At 52.9% G+C, this 20,927-nt stretch overlaps 1 protein-coding gene across 4 annotated transcripts in view; it reads right to left on the bottom strand.

Moving 5' to 3' along the window:
- Positions 1-20,927, bottom strand: part of R3HCC1L (R3H domain and coiled-coil containing 1 like) — a 54,385-nt gene that overhangs the window by 29,923 nt on the left and 3,535 nt on the right. The gene's annotated exons all lie outside the window — the stretch shown is intronic.

Here is a 20,927-nt window from a genome sequence, read left to right as displayed (position 1 = left end):
TACTCTTCCCTGGTCATATGTCCAACCTTCCACTTCCTGTAAGCTTCTTTTTTATGTTTAAGATCCGCTAGGATTTCACCATTAAGCCAAGCTGGTCGCCTGCCATATTTACTATTCTTTCGACTCATCGGGATGGTTTGTCCCTGTAACCTCAACAGGGATTCCTTGAAATACAGCCAGCTCTCCTGGACTCCTTTCCCCTTCAAGTTAGTCCCCCAGGGGATCCTGGCCATCCGTTCCCTGAGGGAGTCGAAGTCTGCTTTCCTGAAGTCCAGGGTCCGTATCCTGCTGCTTACCTTTCTTCCCTGCGTCAGGATCCTGAACTCAACCAACTCATGGTCACTGCCTCCCAGATTCCCATCCACTTTTGCTTCCCCCACTAATTCTACCCAGTTTGTGAGCAGCAGGTCACAGAATGCAAGAAAGGCTGAAAGGGCTTGGTTGAGACTGGCCTTCCTCTCTCCACCACAGCAGCTCCCCTGCTCAGAGACAGCGCCCGGCTCAGCCCAGCAAGGAGGGGTTTAGAACGTTTGGGCAGCAGAACACAGGGGCTGCGACGGAAGTCCTGCCACAATCCAAGTATAGAGTTTGCTAACTTAGCTAGCAAATTTCTCTGTCTCTCTCACAACCACACACCAACCACACAACAAACAACATTTACTGCCCTGTGTAGTTCTTGGAGGCCTTGGAAGAGTCCCAAGTGTGAAAGAGAGGAAAGATGGAGGCCGTTGAGTTGAGATAGGAGAGGAATAAGAGGCAGGAAGAGACAGATGCAGATGAAGTCTGACACGGAGCAGGGAGCTCAGGCACCAAGATTTCCCTTTCAAGAACAAGAGATTCAGTGGAACTGAACATCAAGACTTTTGAAGCTGATACAAGGAGACACACACACATGCTTAGCCAGAGGAACTCAGTGCCACCAGGTACCCCGGGGCCAAGCGTGCGGCAGCTCAGCAAAGGAGCAGCTGTGTAATGGGGATGATCAGGGCATTCAACGGATGACAGACACCAGGCTTCTCACACCTGGCTCTGAAGCAGCAGGTGCGGAGTGCAGTGAGAGGCTGGGCACTGAGCCAGGCCATTTCTACGTAACCATTAGGCAGAAGGAATGAACCTGCTCCTGAGAGACAAGCAGAAGTAGAACCACAGAGGGGTCACAGCCCTGTCTTTGTGCCCAGACAGGGAGCGCCCCCAGACCCTCCACTCCCCACCTCTGTCCACCCCACACAGAGCCAGAGGGAGTCTGGGGCTGCCCTGCCATTGTGCCCGGATCCCCCGGCTCTCCAGCAAACGCCTGGCGCTCTCACCAGCACAGCTTGGGGTTGCCTTAAGGGCAGGTGAGAGAAACTCAAGGGAACACACCGCAACTTCTCCTCTCAGGAGACTCCAGCAGTGCACCCCGCCCCCTTCCACAGCCAATCCCTGGCCTACAGAGCCATCCATTAGAGAGGTCAGTGAGTAATTAGCTGGCCTGTAATGAAGCTACATTCATCAGCGCAAGAATCAATTTCCTCTTGAACATCTGCGCCTACAAGCCCCTCTCTGGCAGCACCTTCCCTGCTCTCTGCCATCTGCAGAGACAGCACCCAGACACGCTGAGTCTCTGCCCTGCCCCTTAGCCAGGGCATGGTACCCCACACCACAGGCAGGCTCAGAGATCTGGGGCACAGGTAGGGTTGCCTGCACAGGACGGCGAGCACACACCCTCCCCTGCCAAGCTGGCACATTCTCTGGTAAACAGCCATGGCAGAGCAATAACCACATGTGGCAATCCCACGCGAGGAGCAGAGTGCTGCAGAGGAGTCATTTCCCAGCCAGGAAGGGTCACTACCCCCGTTGTACTGATGGGGAAACTGAGGCAGCCAGATGCAACCAACCCAAGGTCAGAGTGATGCCTTGGCAGAGCTGGGAGCAAACCCAGGAGTCCCGACTCCCTGTCCTGTGTTCCAACCACTAGCCCACGCTGCCTGCAGCTTGGCCACACAAGGTGGAGGAGCCCTGCTTGCCCACCGCACCTTCCTGGCAGAGATTTATTTTTCATAATCTTTGGCACAAAGAAGCACCTTGCTATCTGCCAGGCCCCAGCCCCCTATCAATATGCATCAGGCAGTGTTTATGGAGACGGATGGCTCAGGGGTCTGTCCTGTGGTTTGGGGGAAGGGAGCGTGGGGGAGGGGCGTGGCTGTGTGATGAATCACTGCCCACTCTGTTTAGGGGTATTCATCACAGGCCACTGTCAGGTAAATCACTGGAAAAACACCTCTCCAGTAATTAATGTGAAGTGACGGATGGACAGCTCCCGAGCCCATTAATCTGGAACCTCAGAGCCGCCCAAGATTACGAATGTCAGGATGCAGAAACTGCCAGCGGATCAATAGGGCCAGGAATCCATCCAAGGTTCTCATTTCCGAGGCACCTCCGGTGCATTAGGCTCCTTCCCCTGCCCCCCACCCCAACTGAAAACGGATCCCTCCAGAACCAACAGCAGGCGCCGGGGGGCGGCCCGCTGGCTGAAGAGGGGCAGGAGCCGGGGGGGAGCACAGCTTGGCTGCACGCCTCGGGCCGGCAGTGCCGGGAAGACAGGTGCACACCCACAGCAGGCCAAACCACAGGTGCACTTTGTGGTCGGGCCTCAGCCACGGCCCATTTGTCGGTTAGAAAATGTCCCCGCTGCAGGGCCACCTGTTCCGCCAAATCTCATTCCATCCTGCTGATGGATGGATGGACGGCCGCCTGCCTGGGGAAAGCGGCGCTTGCAGGCAGCTCCCGTGCAGCCTGTGTGATGCACGGGTCTCTCATAGCTCTCCCCAACCTGCCGGCACTCCAGGCCCCAGGAGATGGAGACACACTGAGGCACAAACACCCAGCCCCGGCACAGTCTTGCCCTCCCCTACCCATGCCAGGGCTCCCCTCGTGCCATGCCCAGGGGGATCCCCATCCCCACGCAGCGCCCACCAAATGACTGCACATGGCTCGGCGACTGTCATGCTGCTGAAAGGTGCCAGGGGCACAGCCCTGCAAGTGGAAGCCCACATGACCCACCCTGCCCAGTGCTGAGCTGGAGGAAGGGAAGGGAGCTCCGTCTCTGGCCTCCACCCACGCCCCTTGAGCTTTTGTCCGGGAGTGCCAGCAAGGGGGCCATTAGTGCTGGCTCTACAGGGGGTTTGGGCAGTGGGCACTGTGACGAAGTGGGCCTGTTCTTAATGTTTCCTCCGAATAGTGTGGGGGTGCCTCAGTTTCCCCTATGCAGTTCTTAAGTATCTAGGTGGTGGGGTAAGGGTGTATGGTCATTGCAGAGCCCTAGAGGGCAGGTGTGTGCAGGGGTCTGGACACAGAGAATGGCCGACACCCTGTTTCCTGGCCACTGATGGCCTGGGCCCTTCCCCCCCTGCGAGGTGAGAGCTGAAGGGTTGGAGAACAAAGGAATCAGGTGACCTCCTGGCCCAGGAAAGGAACAAAGCCCAGAGGAGGAGGGGCTGGAGGGAGTTTCAGTTTGGGGCTGGCTGGGGACATGGAGTGAAGTGCAGACGTGGTTGTCTGGCTCACGGCCCCCCCAAATGGACCCAGCTGAGGGGTCCCGTTCTCCAACCCTTCAGCTCTCACCTCGCAGGGGTGGAAGGGCCCAGGCCATCAGTGGCCAGGAAACAGGGTGTCGGCCATTCTCTGTGTCCAGACCCCTGCACACACCTGCCCTCTAGGGCTCTGCAATGACCATACACCCTTACCCCACCACCTAGATACTTAAGAACTGCATAGGGGAAACTGAGGCACCCCCACACTATTCGGAGGAAACATTAAGAACAGGCCCACTTCGTCACAGGCACACACTCCACCACCCCTGCAGCAGCCAGAGACCCTGTCCGAGAGCAGAGACCACGAGGCATCGCCCAGGGGACCAGATAGCAACTAGCTACGCGGCGGGGAAGGCGCCATGTCCCATTTTAGCGCTGCACAGAATGAAGGCAGCCGGCCCATGGAGGACAGGCCCTGAAGCACAGGACTATAAGCCAGCCCCTTTAACATAAGAATGGCCATACTGGGTCAGACCAAAGGTCTATCTAGCCCAGTATCCTGTCCTCTGAGAGTGGTCAATGGCAGGTGCCCCAAAGGGAATGAACAGAACGGTTATCCTCAAGTGATCCACCCCGTCAGCCAATCTCAGCTTCTGGCAAACAGAGGCCAGGGACACCATCCCTGCCCATCCTGGCTAATAGCCACTGATTGACCTCTCCTCCATGAATCTATCTAGCTCCCTTTTGAACGTCTGAATGCGTATCTTTGTCTAGCCAGAGATGCACATACAGCCGGTGTCATTCCACTGACAGAATGGTCCCTTTCTCTTTATTGACTGCATGAAGAGAACACATCCTGGAAGCCGCTCACAGCCTGGGTAGTCATTTTTCAGCACCAAGGCATGATTTGTTTTCTTTCCGAGGGGCAGCACGGTCTTCCTGAAGGGCAGCTCAGGGGAGGAGGCAGTGCTGGGCTTCGCCATGGACTCTGCGGGCTTTCTAAGCCAGTGAGTTTTCACTCTGCAGAGTTTACAGGGTAAGTACGGTATATTTCATGTGTACTCTCACTGGACAGGCTCGGCAGGACCTGTCTGCCTGCCCCATGCAGAGGAGTGCACGGCTGTACACCGAGGCCTCCAGAACCAGTGGCACGAGACGCGACAGCACTGGCCAAGCAATGACCTGCACTCATTTCACTAAAGGGGGTATCTGAAAAATGCCACTGCCCGAAGTGGACAGGGATAGGGTTAAGCAGGAAACCTTCACTGTGACATTGGCCAATCTACAGCATGTCAGTGAGCAACATGAATGGTCCAGCTCAAACAGCAGCAGCTTCTCCGAAGGATCGTGAAGCTCTGTTAGCACAGAGAAAAGCTAAGACCTCCCCAGCACACCCTGCCCCATCACTGTCAAGGGACAATGGGGCAAGACTCTGGCACGCAGCAGCCTCCCTATCCCCTCTGCTCCTCACCCAACGGTGCAGGGACAAAGCATCTGCCACAGGCTGCCGGGCTAGCACAGCCCTGGCTGCCCTCCCTGGGAACGAGACATGCTCAGCAAGAAACAAGGGCAAAGAAGCCAAGGCCCAGCAGAGAATTCCTGACGGCTCCGAGCTCACTCGCACCCAGGTCAGCCTTCAGCAGGACATCCACAGCCGCCTCTCCGCCAGGGCTTCTCCTCACCAGCCCAGCAGCTTCAGAACCAGAGTGGGAAAAGAGCTGGTCCCCCACCCAGCCTTGAGAAACTCTCTGCAGGGCGACAGGCCAGAAGGGCTCCCCCCACGAGGAGCAGGAAAGTCACTGCACAGCCTCAGTACACCCACTGCACCTAGCTTCAGCTGGGCTGGTAGCCACTCTCTCTAGGGAGAATCAGAGCTGGGGGGGCAGCCGGAGCCCCACCTCCGGCACCATCTTCAGTGTGTTATCGTCCTACAATGCACGGAAGGGAGCCTGCCTCCCCCGACGGCAGCCAGCTGGGCCCTGCCATTCCAGACCCGTCCCCAGATGCCTTCCCACCGTTGCACCGGAACGCCAAGGCAGCAGGGCGGGCGGCACACTCCCCTCGGCGCTGTGCGGCACCACGGAGCTCTCCTACGGGGCAGTCAGCTGCTTGGAGATTCTGGCCTGGGGACCCCATGCTCCAGGGCCAGAATCCTATGGACCAGCCTCCCCCCAGTCCAGCCGGGCCCTCAGCTGCATGCGGTGGGGCCAGTCCCGGCAGCCGGCTGGGCTCAGGCTACTCAGCTGCCGAGCTCCAGGTCACCGACTGACCACGTCCGCCTTTCTCAAGACCCAATTCTGCACACAGTCACCCTTCCTGAGAGCTGGGACGCAGAGGGGAGCTGCTAGGACAGCGGACAGGCCCGGAACCTCCCCCATCAGCAGCGGCACTCGGCTGGAGCGGCTCCCCGCAGTCCCAGTCACCTCCAAGGAGAACCGTCCTATTGAGGATTTACGGCCTTCTCAGAAGAGCTGATTCCCATTCAGCTTGCCTCCCGTTCCCAGCCAGATGGGATCAATTAGCAGGCGCCTGGTGCTGGGAGGAACCGCCCCCCCACCCTGCACCCCTGCCAGCCACCTCTCCATTGGGGCACAGCCTGGCAGCCCTCCAGTGCCAGAGCCAGCCACACGTCCAGTGGCGTACAGGCACATGGATAGTTGCCAGCCGAGGCCACAGCAGGCCGGCCACAAAGCGCTCTCCTCTCAGTGGATTCCTAGCAGGGACATGGCCAGCCCAGTGAGCAGGGGTCACACTGGCAGCTGGGGGCAGATGGACCACACCGCAACTTTGGCACCAATCTCTGGTGCAGCATATGCCAGGAGCAGGGCTGCTCGTTTCAGGGCCAGCCGGGCTCACTGCACAAGGCAGCCCCTGGAGATCCCCAGGAGCGTGGGTGGGACACAGGCAAGCAGAGCCTGCCCGTGCAGGGAACATGCTGCAGCGTGCGGAGGTTTATTTCACAGGGTAATGCAGCTCATGCCCCCAGCCCATTACACACTCCACCGCACGGCCCCGCCATGCGTCACCACGAACCCATTTCACGCTCCGGGGGCAGGGCAATGGCCCTCAGCTCAGCCTCATTCACGCTGCCTGAGCAGGTGACCCCATAGCTCACCCCCTTCGCACCGCCGGGGCCCACCACACAGTATGAAGCTCCAGCCCCAGCTGAGCAAGCTGCCACCAAGAGGAGCCCGAAGAAGCCTCTGTGCTGTGCCGGGGCGGAGGGCACAAGCAGGGGCACGGCAGAGGCTGCGGGACCCCAGGCTCTGAGGGCAGCATGAGCACAGGCTGGCTCTGCCGCCCAGCCAAACACCGAGCAGGGGCCGAGACCTGCCCGGACTCACAGCGGTGCATTTCTGTGGGGACATGCCTTGCTAGGGACGTCCCATTCCTCCAGTCAGCCAGACTAGACGATGCAGGAACAAGGAAGGTGGCTTGGCCCAGCGGCAGCCAAAGCCCAGTCACATGCAGAGCCAGAGGTCGCACCAGCCAAGTCCGGTTGTGCCTTTAGCAGAAGTCCAGCTCCGCCTGTTGTGTGAAATGACTCATCAAATCAGCAAACGCCAGCACGTGCACCTGGGACAGACTGGGCTGGCTCAGTTCAAAGACCCGGGCCAGGAGGTTGCAGGGCTCCGGGTAGGTCACGGGCTGCCGTGAGAACCAGCGGGAAGGTTCCAGATGTGGGAGGAAACATGTATAGGTAAAATAATCAAACTGTGTTTCACCTAGTTAAAGTCAAAGGATGAGGCTACCCCTGCCCGGGACGCTGCTCACACGGGAGAGGAGTACGTGGACTGGAAGGAGCAAGCTTTACCCCCCTTCTCCTGTGTCCCTGCGGCCACCGGACACCACTGGGCCTTCCTCAGCCCCGCCAGAGAGGGAACTAACAACATCCCCCCTCCAACAGCACCAGCTACCTTCTGACCAGCCTCTGGCCCAGGAGCATGGGCTGCCTGCTGTCGCCCGCCCCCCACCTTCGTTCCCCTCTCTCCTCTCTCTTTCGCTTCTGGGTAGAGTCTGATTTAGCTGGCCGAGGCAACTCCACCTTTGCAACACTGCTGTGAACCTGTCACCACAAAGGCTGCTAAAAGCAAGGCCCAAAACAGCCTGCCGTGGGTACGTGTGTGCCAGGTGTCACCGTGAGGGATCACACTGTGTCTGGGCCCCTGCCCCTCCAGCAGCAAGGCCGAAGGGAGTCAGCCCCAGAAACAAAAGCTGCCCGCTCCATCTCAGCTATTGTTTTCTCTCCTCTTTGTGTCCGCCTCTGAGAGGAGAGAGGACTGGACTCCAGCACCAGCAGCTGCTCAGCCCAGCTCAGCTGTTGCCCTGTTCCCCCAGAAGAGCAGCGAATACTATCTAGGAGATAAGACTCTGCAGCTAAAGGGAACAAGGAATATCATGACATCAAAGCCTGACTGATTCTTTCCAGGTCAGATGCTTTCACAGTTCTCCCTTCTTTTTCTGTCTCTTCAATAAAAGATTGCAAAGCTGTAACATACTTGTTACAATACCAGTAAGCCAGCGATAGCCTGCAGCAACCCCCAACCTGTTAACACGGGGCTTTGTTGGGCCCTCAACAGTCCCAGCAGCAGATGGCCTTGTATCCTGCCCACACCGGCCTACAGTGAGGGCTCAGCTCACGCTCCCCAACACCGGTCTCTGCGTCGGAGCAGTCGTGAGGCCCCCAGCCCAGCCCCAGGCGGAGCAGCACCTGGGCTGGCATGCCCTATGATGCAGCAGAACATGCACCCTTTCCTACTGAAGGGTGTTGGGGTCAGCAGGAGGCACAGAGGGAGCTAAACGATGCAGGCCACGTGCTGGGCATCACAGGGCGCGGATCCCAGGTTGCTGGGTCCACACTTGGTGTGCCCGTTCCTGGAAACACTGGAAGTGCCACGCTCCCAGCACGCTGCCTCGTTTCCTGGCAGGGAGCTGTATTTTTAGCCTCCGAGGTTTCTAGTTCCACTCAATCCATAGTTCTGTCAATAGAACGTTTAACCTTAAAGCCTTGACAACCAAATGAAACAGCAACACCTTGGGCAGGAGCGGGAGGCATGTGCCGTTCTCCCCGCAGACTGGTGTGCCCGTGGTGGCTGGGCTGCAGCAGTGAGCCAGCCGAACATGGCATCAGAACGCACCTGCCCTATCCCTGGCTAGAGGAGTCGCCCTGCCCTGCCCCCTTCCCCCCAGGGACTGGGACATGCCTGCCCAGCCTCCCCTCCAGGATTCATGGGCTCCTGCCGGCTGGCAGCAGCACTGAGGGAGCTGGGAAGTGCCCTTGTGGGACAGCGCAATGTGTCAGTACAGCACTTCCATGCACACAATGTCACTCTTCGCAGCTTGCTGCAGACTGGGCTCTTCTCACACACTGCAGGGACAAGGAGACTCTCTAGCCAGCCCAGATGACGAACCCCTTTGGGCTGCAGAGCTCGTCCCACCTCCTTGCACGCCCCATCAGCGCTTGCACCTACACGGCAGAGCCCCATGCCACCCGCAGCTGCAGAGCTGAGAACTGGCCTGGGGCGCTGTGACGAAGTGGGACTCTTCTTAATGTTTCCCCTCAATAGTGTGGGGGTGCCTCAGTTTCCCCTAGGCAGTTCTTAAGTATCTAGGGGGTGAGGTAAGGAGCCCTAGAGGGCAGGTGTGTGCAGGGGTCTGGACACAGAGAATGGCTGACACCCTGTTTCCTGGCCACTGATGGCCTGGGCCCTTCCCCCCCTGCAAGGTGAGAGCTAAAGGGGTGGAAAACAAAGGAATCCGGTGACCTCCTGGCCCAGGAAAGGGACAAAGCCCAGAGGAGGAGAGGCTGGAGAGAGTTTCAGTTTTGGGTCTGGCAGGGGACATGGAGTGAAGGGCAGACGTGGTTGTCTGACTCACTGGCCCCAAAATGGACCCGGCTGAGGGGTCCTGTTCTCTGCACCTACAAGCTCTGTGTTGTACCATGTTCCTGTCGTCTAATAAACCTTCTGTTTTACTGGCTGACTGAGAGTCACATCTGACTGCAAAGTTGGGGTGCAGGACCCTCTGGCTTCCCCAGGACCCCACCTGGGCAGACTCGCTATGGGAAGCGCATGGGGGGCGGAGGATGCTGAATGCTCCGAGGTCAGACCCAGGAAGGTGGAAGCTGTGTGTCCTGCAGACAGGCTGCTCACAGAAAGGAGACTTCCCCAGAGTCCTGCCCGGCTTCCTGGGGAGCAGCTCCAGAGCATCGCCCAGGGACTCCGTGACAGGCCCCCACAAGGGGCTGCCATGGGGAGCGTGTCAGTCGCCTACACGTCCCATTCCTCGGGAGCACACAGCCCTTTTGTCCCTGCGAACCCATGACCTGGATTCCTTTCGAGTTTCTCCGATGCTTCAGAGCCATCTGGGCACTCAGTCCCAGCCAGCCAGAGCCACCTACTGCCCTGGTGCTGGCACGAGTCTGCCCAGACACACCCCAGAGTGCACACTGTGTGCACACTCACTCCCCCCCCCCCCCCCCATCTGCTTCCCAAAGCCAGGGGATCTCTAACTGCACTAGCAGCAGCAGACAGATTGCTAACTGGGCACTGGGGGTGGGACACCAGACTGAATATGTTCATGGACCATCTGGTCTGGGAAGTGCACTGTTTCACAAGCACAGGGAAGGTGGACTGCAAATGCCAGGGCCGAAGCAGGTACTGTATAGGGAAGGCAGGCGCCCCAAGCACTGCTGCACCCCAGGCATTCCACTCCCAGCAGCATCCGCTGCCACCATGACAGACACACAAATCCAAGTGTCACGATCTGCACCGTGCCGGATTAAACACACCCAAGCAGGCACATCAAGAACAAGGGACACAGCCATTCAACACAAATGGCCATGCCAGGCCAGAGCAATGGTCCACCTAGCTCAGTGTCCTGTCTTCTGACAACAGCCAGTGCCAGATGCTTCAGAGGGAATGAACAGAACAGGGCAATTACCAAGTGAGCCATCCCATTGGCTAGTCCCAGTTTCTGGCAGTCAGGGGCTTAAGGACACCCAGAGCATGAGGTTACATCCCTGACTATCTTGGCTAATAGCTGTTGATGGACCTGTCCTGCAGAAACTTATCTAATTCTTTTTTTGAACCCACTTATACTTTTGGCCTTCACATCATCCCCTGGCAACCAGTAACAGGCTGACTGTGCATTGTGTGAAATATTTCCATATGTAAACCTGCTGCCTATTCGTTTCCCTGGTTTGTCTGTTATGCGAAGGGGTAAATAACACTTCCCTGTTCACTTTCTCCACATCAGTCATGATTTTAGACCTCGATCATAGCCCCCCAGCCCCCGTCATCCCTTTTCCAAGTAGAACAGTCCCAATCTTATTAATCTCTCCTGGTACAGAAGCTGTTCCATCCCCTGATCATCTTCGTTGCCTTTCTCTGCGCCTTTTCCAGTTCTAATTTTTCTTTTTTGAGATGGGGCAACCAGAACTGCACGCAGTATTCAAGGTGTGGGCCTACCATGGATTTATATAGAGGCATTATGAAATTTTCAGTCTTATTATCAGTCCTTTTCCTCATGGTTCCTACCATTTGGTTAGCTTTTCTGAGTGCTGTGGCAAATTGAGTGGATGTTTTCACAAAAATATCCATAATACCCTCCAAGATGTTTTTCTTGAGTTGTAACAGCTAATTTAGACCCTATCATGTTGTATGTATAGTTGAGATTATGTTTTCCAACGTGCATTACCTTGGCACTTATCAATTTGAATTTCAACTGTCATTTTGTTGCCCAGTGACCCATTCCTTTGTAACTCTTCGCAGTCTACCTGGGACTTAACTACCTTGAGTAGTTTTGTATCATCTGCAAATTTTGCCATCTGACTGTTCATCCCCGTTTCAGATCATTTATGAATATATGAACAGCACTTGTCCAGGCACACTCCCACTATGGGACACACCACTATTTATCTCTCTTCATTCTGAAAACTGACCACTTATCCCTACCCTTTGTTTCCTATCTTCTAACCAGTTACTGATCCATGAAAGGACCTTCCCTCTTATCCCATAACTGCAGAGTTTGCTTAAGAGTCTTTGGTGTGGGATCCTGTCAAAGTTCTTTCTGAAAGTCCACGTACACTATATCCACTGGATCTCCTTTCTCCAAATGCTTCCTGACCCCCTCAAAGAATTCTAGTAGATCGGTGAGGCATGATTTCCCTTTAAAAAAAGCTATGTTGACTCATAGAATATCAGGGTGGGAAGGGACCTCAGGAGGTCATCTAGTCCAACCCCCTGCTCAAAGCAGGACCAACACCAACTAAATCATCCCAGCCAGGGCTTTCTCAAGCCTGATCTTAAAAACTTCTAAGGAAGGAGATTCCACCACTTCCCTAGGTAACGCATTCCAGTGTTTCACCACCCTCCTAGTGAAAAAGTTTTTCCTAATATCCAACCTAAACCTCCCCCACTGCAACTTGAGACCATTACTCCTTGTTCTGTCATCTGCTACCACTGAGAACAGTCTAGAGCCATCCTCTTTGGAACCCCCTTTCAGGTAGTTGAAAGCAGCTATCAAATCCCCCCTCATTCTTCTCTTCCGCAGACTAAACATCCCCAGTTCCCTCAGCCTCTCCTCATAACTCATGTGTTCCAGTCCCCTAATCATTTTTGTTGCCCTCCGCTGGACTTTTTCCAATTTTTCCACATCCTTCTTGTAGTGTGGGGCCCAAAACTGGACACAGTACTCCAGATGAGGTTGAATAGAGGGGAACGATCACGTCCCTCCATCTGCTCGCTATGCCCCTACTTATACATCCCAAAATGCCATTGGCCTTCTTGGCAACAAGGGCACACTGTTGACTCATATCCAGCTTCTCACCCACTGTAACCCCTAGGTCCATTTCTGCAGAACTGCTGCTTAGCCACTCGGTCCCTAGTCTGTAGTGGTGCATGGGACTCTTCCATCCTAAGTGCAGGACTCTGCACTTGTCCTTGTTGAACCTCATCAGATTTCTTTTGGCCCAATCCTCCAATTTGTCTAGGGCCCTCTGTATCCTATCCCTACCCTCCAGCATATCTACCACTCCTCCCAGTTTAGTGTCATCTGCAAACTTGTTAAGGGTGCAATCCACACCATCCTCCAGATCATTTATGAAGATATTGAACAAAACCGGCCCCAGGACCGACCCTTGGGGCACTCCGCTAGATACCGGCTGCCAACTAGACATGGAGCCATTGATCACTACCCGTTGAGCCCGACAATCTAGCCAGCTTTCTATCCATCTTATAGTCCATTCATCCAGACCATACTTCTTTAACTTGCTGGCAAGAATACTGTGGGAAATGTGTCAAAAGCTTTGCTAAAGTCAAGGAACAACACGTCCACTGCTTTCCCCTCATCCACAGAGCCAGTTATCTCATCATAGAAGGCAATTAGATTAGTCAGGCATGACTTGCCCTTGGTGAATCTATGCTGACTGTTCCTGATCACTTTCCTCTCCTCTAAGTGCTTCAGAATTGATTCCTTGAGGACCTGCTCCATGATTTTTCCAGGGACTGAGGTGAGGCTGACTGGCCTGTAGTTCCCAGGATCTTCCTTCTTCCCTTTTTTAAAGATGGGCACTACATTAGCCTTTTTCCAGTCGTCCGGGACTTCCCCTGATTGCCATGAGTTTTCAAAGATAATGGTCAATGGCTCTGCAATCACATCCGCCAACTCCTTTAGCACTCTCGGATGCAACGCATCCGGCCCCATGGACTTGTGCGCATCCAGCTTTTCTAAATAGTCCCGAACCACTTCTTTCTCCACAGAGGGCTGGTCACCTCCTCCCCGTGCTGTGCTGCCCAATGCAGAAGTCTGGGAGCTGACCTTGTTCGTGAAGACAGAGGCAAAAAAGGATTGAGTACATTAGCTTTTTCCACATCCTCTGTCACTAGGTTGCCTCCCTCATTCAGCAAGGGGCTCACACTTTCCTTGACTTTCTTCTTGTTGCTGACATACCTGAAGAAACCCTTCTTGTTACTCTTAACATCTCTTGCTAGCTGCAACTCCAGGTGTGATCTGGCCTTCCTGATTTCACTCCTGCATGCCCGAGCAATATTTTTATACTCGTCCCTGGTCATTTGTCCAATCTTCCACTTCTTGTAAGCTTCTTTTTTGTATTTCAGATCAGCAAGGATTTCACTGTGAAGCCAAGCTGGTCGCCTGCCATATTTACTATTCTTTCTATACATCAGGATGGTTTGTCCCTGTAACCTCAATAAGGATTCTTTAAAATACAGACAGCTCTCCTGGACTCCTTTCCCCCTCATGTTATTCTCCCAGGGGATCTTGCCCATCAGTTCCCTGAGGGAGTCAAAGTCTGCTTTTCTGAAGTCCAGGGTCCATATTCTGCTGCTCTCCTTTCTTCCATGTGTCAGGATCCTGAGCTCAACCATCTCATGGTCACGGCCTCCCAGGTTCCCATCCATTTTTGCTTCCCCTACTAATTCTTCCTGGTTTGTGAGCAGCAGGTCAAGAAGAGCTCTGCCCCAGTTGGTTCCTCCAGCACTTGCACCAGGAAATTGTCCCCTACATTTTCCAAAAACTTCCTGGATCTGTGCACCGCCGTATTGCTCTCCCAGCAGATAACAGGGTGATTGAAGTCTCCCATGAGAACCAGGGCGTGCGATCTAGTAACTTCTGCGAGATGCCGGAAGAAAGCCTCGTCTACCTCATCCCCCTGGTCCGGTAGTCTATAGTAGACTCCCACCACGACATCACCCTTGTTGCTCACACTTCTAAACTTAATCCAGAGATTCTCAGGTTTTTCTGCAGTTTCATACTTGAGCTCTGAGCAGTCATACTGCTCTCTTACATACAGTGCAACTCCCCCACCTTTTCCGCCCTGCCTGTCCTTCCTGAACAGTTTATACCCATCCAGGACGGTGCTCCAGTCATGTGAGTTACCCCACCAAGTCTCTGTTATTCCAATCACATCATAATTCCTTGACTTTGCCAGGACTTCCAGTTCTCCCTGCTCGTTTCCCAGGATTCGTGCATTTGTGTATAGGCACTTGAGATAACCCGCTGATCACTCCTCTTTCTCAGTATGAGGCAGGAGCCCTCCCCTCTCACGCGTTCCTGCTCGTGCTTCATCCGAGTATCCCACTTCCCCACTTACCTTAGGGCTTTGGTCTCCTTCCCCTGGTGAACCTAGTTTAAAGCCCTCCTCACTAGGTTAGCCAGCCTGCTTGCGAAGATGCTCTTCCCTCTCTTCGTTAGGTGGAGCCCATCTCTGCCTAGCACTCCTCCCTCTTGGAGCACCATCCCATGGTGAAAGAATCCAAAGCCTTCTCTCCGACACCACCTGCGTAGCCATTCGTTGACTTCCACAATTCGACAGTCCCTACCCAGGCCTTTTCCTTCCACGGGGAGGATGGACGAGAACACCACTTGCACCTCAAACTCCTTTATCCTTCTTCCCAGAGCCACCTAGTCTGCAGTGATCAGCTCAAGGTCATTCTTGGCAGTATCATTGGTGCCCACGTGGAGAAGCAAGAAGGGATAACGATCCGAGGGCTTGATGAGTCTCGGCAGTCTCTCCATCACATCGCGAATCTTAGCTCCTGGCAAGCAGCAGACTTCTCCATTTTCCCGGTCGGGGCGGCAGATAGATGACTCAGTCCCCCCTGACTCTTCCCCAACATATTGTGCTCATCTGTGTGTGTGGGATAATTTTGTTCTTTAGTTTCAACCAGTTGCCCTGGCACAGAAGTCAGGCTCGCCAGCCTGTAATTGCCAGGATTGCCTCTGGAGCCTTTTGTAAAAATCAGTGTTACATTAGCTATCCTCCAGTCATCGGGGGGCTGATTTAAGCAATAGGTTATGTACTCCAGTTACTGGTTTTGCAATTTCATTTAAGTTCTTTCAGAACTCTTGGGTGGATAACACCTGGTCTTAGTGACCTATTACTGTTAAATTAAACAGTTTCTTCCAAGACCTTCTCTACTGACACCTCCATTTGGGACAATTCCTCCGATCTGTGCTGAAAAAGAATGGTTCAGGTGTGTGACTCTCCCTCACATCCTCTGCAGCAAAGACCAAAGCAAAGAATTAATTTAGCTTCTCCAACACAGCCTTGTCTGCCTGGAGTGCTCCTTTAGCACTTCCATTGCCCAGTGTCCCCCATTGTCGGTTTGGCAGCTTCCTGCTTCAGATGTACTTTAAAAAATTTTGCTGTTGGCTTTTGTGCCTTTGGCTAGTTGATTTTCAAAGTCTTTCTTGGCCTGCCTCATTATACTTTTACACTTGACTTGCCAGAGCTTATGCTCTTTTCTATTTTCCTCATTGGGATCTGAGTTCCAATTTGTAAAGGATGCCTTTTTGCATCTAACCACCTCTTTTATTCCATTGTTTAGCCAAGGTGGTATTTTTTGGTCCTCTTTCATTTGAGCCTCTATTGGGTGTTTAAGTCGTTTCCATGCAGCTTGCAGGCAATTCCCTCTTGTGACTGTTCCTTTTAATTTCCATGTAACTAGCTTCCACATTTTTGTGTAGTTCCCCTTTTTGTTGTTAAATGCTGCTGTGGTGGGTTTCTTTTGTATATTCCACCCTACAAGGATATGAAATTTAATTACATTATGGTGACTATTTATGACAGAGTGGAAAGTTTTTCAAATATTTTTCTGAAGCCTATTTGTGCCTCAGTTTCCCCTATGTGATGTAGGGTTACCCCAGGGATAGAAAGGGCTGTTTGCTCTCTGCAGCAGCTCAGAGACTCAGGTGTGGATAATTCCCAGCTGTCTGGGGCTCGGGCCCCATATCCAGGAAGTTCGTGAGAAGACAGTGGCAACCCCTATCACTGGGACTTTGGTACCCAGCGGCCAGCCACCATGGATGGCCCCAACTCTCCGCAGAAAGCCAAGCCATGTTTGCCCAGCTGGGGAACAAAGGCCTGGGGGTGAGGTGGGAGTTAAGTGGTGGCTATGGGAAGCTGTCCCAGGTCAGGTGCCCCGACTAAGAGAGGTCAGAGGGACGGAGGTTGGGCTCTGTGCTGAGCAGGATGGACTAAGCTGTCACTTCCTTTTCTCTGGGCTAACCAAGGACTTTCTGTGCCGTGTCCAGTCAACTAACAATGGCTTCTGTGTGAAAGTGCTGGCTGAATGTCCCTGCAGCCACTGGCGGAGCAGGTGCCTGGCTCCCTAAGCCTGCACAAGTCTCCCTTAGGGTTTGTCCCAGTTGGACTCACTGGCCAGAGCTCAGTGTGAGGTACAGGTGCTGAAGGACCAGAGGTTCAGCTTAAGGAGGTGGTGAAGCCGTGTGGCTTACTCTGGAGAAAAGTGAAACCTTTAGGGGGTCTGGCTCATTGAAGGGCTCTTCCAAGAGACTGTTCCAAAGCTGGGGTCACAGCACCAGCCCTATGGATCTGTGATGCTATTACCAAGCGGTTCAGCTATATTCACATCTTGGACCAGATCCTGTGCTCTACTGAGGACTAAATCAAGAAGTGCCTCTCTCCTTGGAGGATCCAAGACAAGCTGCTCCACGAAGCAGTCATTAATGGTGTCTAGAAATTTTATCTCTGCATCCTGGGCTGAAGAGATATGTACCTGGTCAATATAGGGTAGCTGAAATCCACTATTACTATTGGGGTTTCTGTTTTTGTCGCCTCTCTAATCTCCCTGAGCATTTCACAGTCACTGTCACCATCCTGGTCAGGGGTTGGCAGTATATCCCTACTGCTAGACTCTTACTATTCCAGTACGGAATTTCTGTCCAGTGCGATTCTCTGGCACCATTTAACATTTTTACTATATTTGACTATGTTTTCTTTCACATACAGTGCCCCTCGTTCAACAGCGTGACCTGCTCCATCCTGACTACATATTTCGTACCCTAGTATTACAGCATCCCATCAATTATCATTGTTCCACAAAGTTTCTGTGATGCCTATTATAGCAACATCCTCCTTTACTACCAGGCATTTAAGTTCACCCATCTTAGTATTTAGACTTCTAGCATTTGTACACAAGCACTTACAAAATTTGTCACTAGTTGGTTGTCTGCCTTCATGTGATGGAACTGAATGGGTCTTTTTCATTTCTCTTCAGTTCCTACCTGTATTTTACCAACTTCTATCATCTCCTCTTTACTAGGCTATCCTCCTTTCCCCAAATATTCCCCCGTTCCTAATAAATCTAGATCCCTCCTCCCAAAACCATCGTCTTATCCATGCACTGAGACGCTGCAGTTCTGTCTACCTAGCCCTGAGCATGGAACTGGAAGCATTTCAGAGAATGCGACCATGGAGGTGCTGCACTTCAATCTCTTACCTAGCAGCCTACATTTGGTCTCCAGGACCTCTCACCTGCTTTTCCCTATGTCATTAGTATCTACATGTACCATGACCACCAGCTCCTGTCTAGATGTCTCAAGCGGTCTGCAACCTTCGCACCCACCAGACAAGTCACCATGCGATTCTCCTAGTCATCACAAACCCAGCTATCTATATTTGTAATAATCAAATCCTGGGAACTACAGGCCAGTCAGCCTCACCTCAGTCCCCGGAAAAATCATGGAGCAGGTCCTCAAGGAATCAGTCCTGAAGCACTTACATGGGAGGGAAATGATCAGGAACAGTCAGCATGGATTCACCAAGGGAAGACTAATCTAATCGCCTTCTATGATGAGATTACTGGTTCTGTGGATGAAGGGAAAGCAGTAGATGTGTTGTTTCTTGACTTTAGCAAAGCTTTTGACACAGTCTCCCACAGTATTCTTGTCAGCAAGTTAAAGAAGTATGGGCTGGATGAATGCACTATAAGGTGAGTAGAAAGTTGGCTAGATTGTCGGGCTCAATGGGTAGTGATCAATGGCTCCATGTCTAGTTGGCAGCCGGTGTCAAGTGGAGTGCCCCAGGGGTCGGTCCTGGGGCCGGTTTTGTTCAATATTTTCATTAATGATCTGGAGGATGGTGTGGATTGCACCCTCATCAAGTTTGTAGATGACACTAAACTGGGAGGAGAGATAGATACGCTGGAGGGCAGGGATACGATACAGAAGGACCTAGACAAATTGGAGGATTGGGCCAAAAGAAATCTGATGAGGTTCAACAAGGATAAGTGCAGAGTCCTGCACTTAGGACGGAAGAACCCAATGCACCGCTACAGACTGGGGACCGAATGGCTTGGCAGCAGTTCTGCGGAAAAGGACCTAGGGGTGACAGTGGATGAGAAGCTGGATATGAGTCAGCAGTGTGCCCTTGTTGCCAAGAACGTCAATGGCATTTTGGGATGTATAAGTAGGGGCATAGCGAGCAGATCAAGGGACATGATCGTCCCCCTCTATTCGACATTGGTGAGGCCTCATCTGGAGTACTGTGTGCAGTTTTGAGCCCCACACTACAAGAAGGATGTGGATAAATTGGAGAGAGTCCAGCGAAGGGCAACAAAAATGATTAGGGGTCTGGACTTATGAGGAGAGGCTGAGGGAACTGGGATTGTTTAGTCTGCAGAAGAGAAGAATGAGGGGGGATTTGATAGCTGCTTTCAACTACCTGAGAGGTGGTTCCAGAGAGGATGGTTCTAGACTATTCTCAGTGGTAGAAGAGGACAGGACAAGGAGTAATGGTCTCAAGTTGCAGTGGGGGAGGTTTAGGTTGGATATTAGGAAAAAAATTTTCACTAGGAGGGTGTGAAACACTGGAATGCGTTACCTAGGGACATGGTAGAATCTCCTTCCTTAGAAGTTTTTAAGGTCAGACTTGATAAAGCCCTGGCTGGGATGATTTAATTGGGGATTGGTCCTGCTTTGAGCAGGGGGTTGGACTAGATGACCTCCTGAGGTCCCTTCCAACCCTGATATTCTATGATTCTATGAAATCCTGCATTACTATTACCTTCCTAATAACTGGGGACCTCAGTGCTAGAGGATACCATGACATCACCTGGAAGAAGGGTCCCAACTATGGGATTGTTTCCCTCCACTCCAGCCTGATGTTCTCTTTCCCCGAGACTTTCATCCTCCTCAACAGCACAGAGGCTGTCAGACAGGGAGTGGAACCACTCTGCTGTGTCCTGGAAAGTCTCCTCTATGCACCTCTGCTCCCTTAGCTCCTCCAGTTCAGCCACTGTAGTCGCCAGAGCCCGCACTTGGTCTCTGAGAGCCACGAGCTCCTTGCACTGAATGCGCCCATGTACATGTTGCATTCAGTGCAATACACTGGACAGCCCCCACTCCACTGCTGGATGGCTGCCTGTGATCTTTGCATTATTTTTACTCTTGCAGAGATTTCATTTGTTTGTTCGTTCTTTGGTGGGGTTACTGGCCTACGTGTAGTGCATGTTTGTTAGGTGTATCTGGCTGTCACGCTCCCTCTCTACACTCCCTTGCAAAACTCCCATCTGCTAGCTCCTCTGGTCACTTAAGAACCAGCCCTGCCGCCTTGTCAAGAATCCCAAAGGAATTAGGGACCAGAGGATAGCAGTACCCTTTGCAGGCAGAGCCACGGCCAGGGGGAAGGTCCAACACCTCTCCACAGGGCGGCCTTTCAGAACACAGCTCCTGGCACTCACCTGACCCAGACCAGCTCAGAGGCAAGCAGGGGTAATGGACACTACAGCGACCCCCATCCAACCTGTTCCACAAGGGACTAGCTCAGACACTCAGGTGAGGGGCCACAAATGTACCTAGAAAACTGCCAGGGAGAGGCAGAGCTGAGGATACAGGAAGCTGCCCTGGCAATGGAGAAATGCGGGGGACTGAACCCACAGACACAGAGCCAAAGAAAGGCACAGAGTAAAGTACAAAGCTAGTCAGTTCTCAAAAGTGCCTGGAGAGTAGTTCCACAGCCTCCTCCTGCCCTGAGACCCCTGCCAACTGGTGTTCTTTTAAAATGTCTCTCTCCCCAGTTGCTGTGTGAAAGATCCACTCAAACAGCAGGGGAAATAAACTGCAAAGGGAAGACAGTGAAAGCTGGAGAGCTGTCAAAGGTACACAGGAATCTCACTGGAAAAGAGAGAGATTTCAATCAAGCCTTTCCCCTGATGCTCTTAAGAGATACCTGCAACAATAGAAAGGAAACATTTTCAGACAGGACTGTGATTTGTAAGTTGATACTGTCCCTTCAAAGCTGCAGGGAAAAGAAAAGGCAACAAAAAGCAGAATGAGTTAATGACATGAAGGGCTAAGGGAAACACGAAGGGATTTTACAAATCTATCAGGGACAGGATCAGCGCTAGAGAGAAAGCAAGTCTAGTAATAAATAAGGAAGAAGATAAAATTAACCAGGACTCAAAAAAGGCTGAGATTATTTAAATGTCTTTAGCCACCCAAATAAGGACTTGTGAAAACAGCTGCTGGTAAAAGAAAATAGAACACCGAAGATCGCTCTCTATCAAATCAGCTCATCAGGGTGCCAGGCACTGTCGGGTATCCAGGAGTCAGCTAATTAACCTACCGAACTACAGACAATATTGGTAAAAA

Source organism: Lepidochelys olivacea (assembly GCF_965140295.1).
Source record: "Lepidochelys olivacea isolate rLepOli2 genome assembly, chromosome: 7".
In the NCBI taxonomy this organism is placed as follows: domain Eukaryota; kingdom Metazoa; phylum Chordata; order Testudines; family Cheloniidae; genus Lepidochelys; species Lepidochelys olivacea.
Note: the sequence above shows the minus strand (reverse complement) of the source record. Positions and strands in the feature narration are given on the sequence as shown.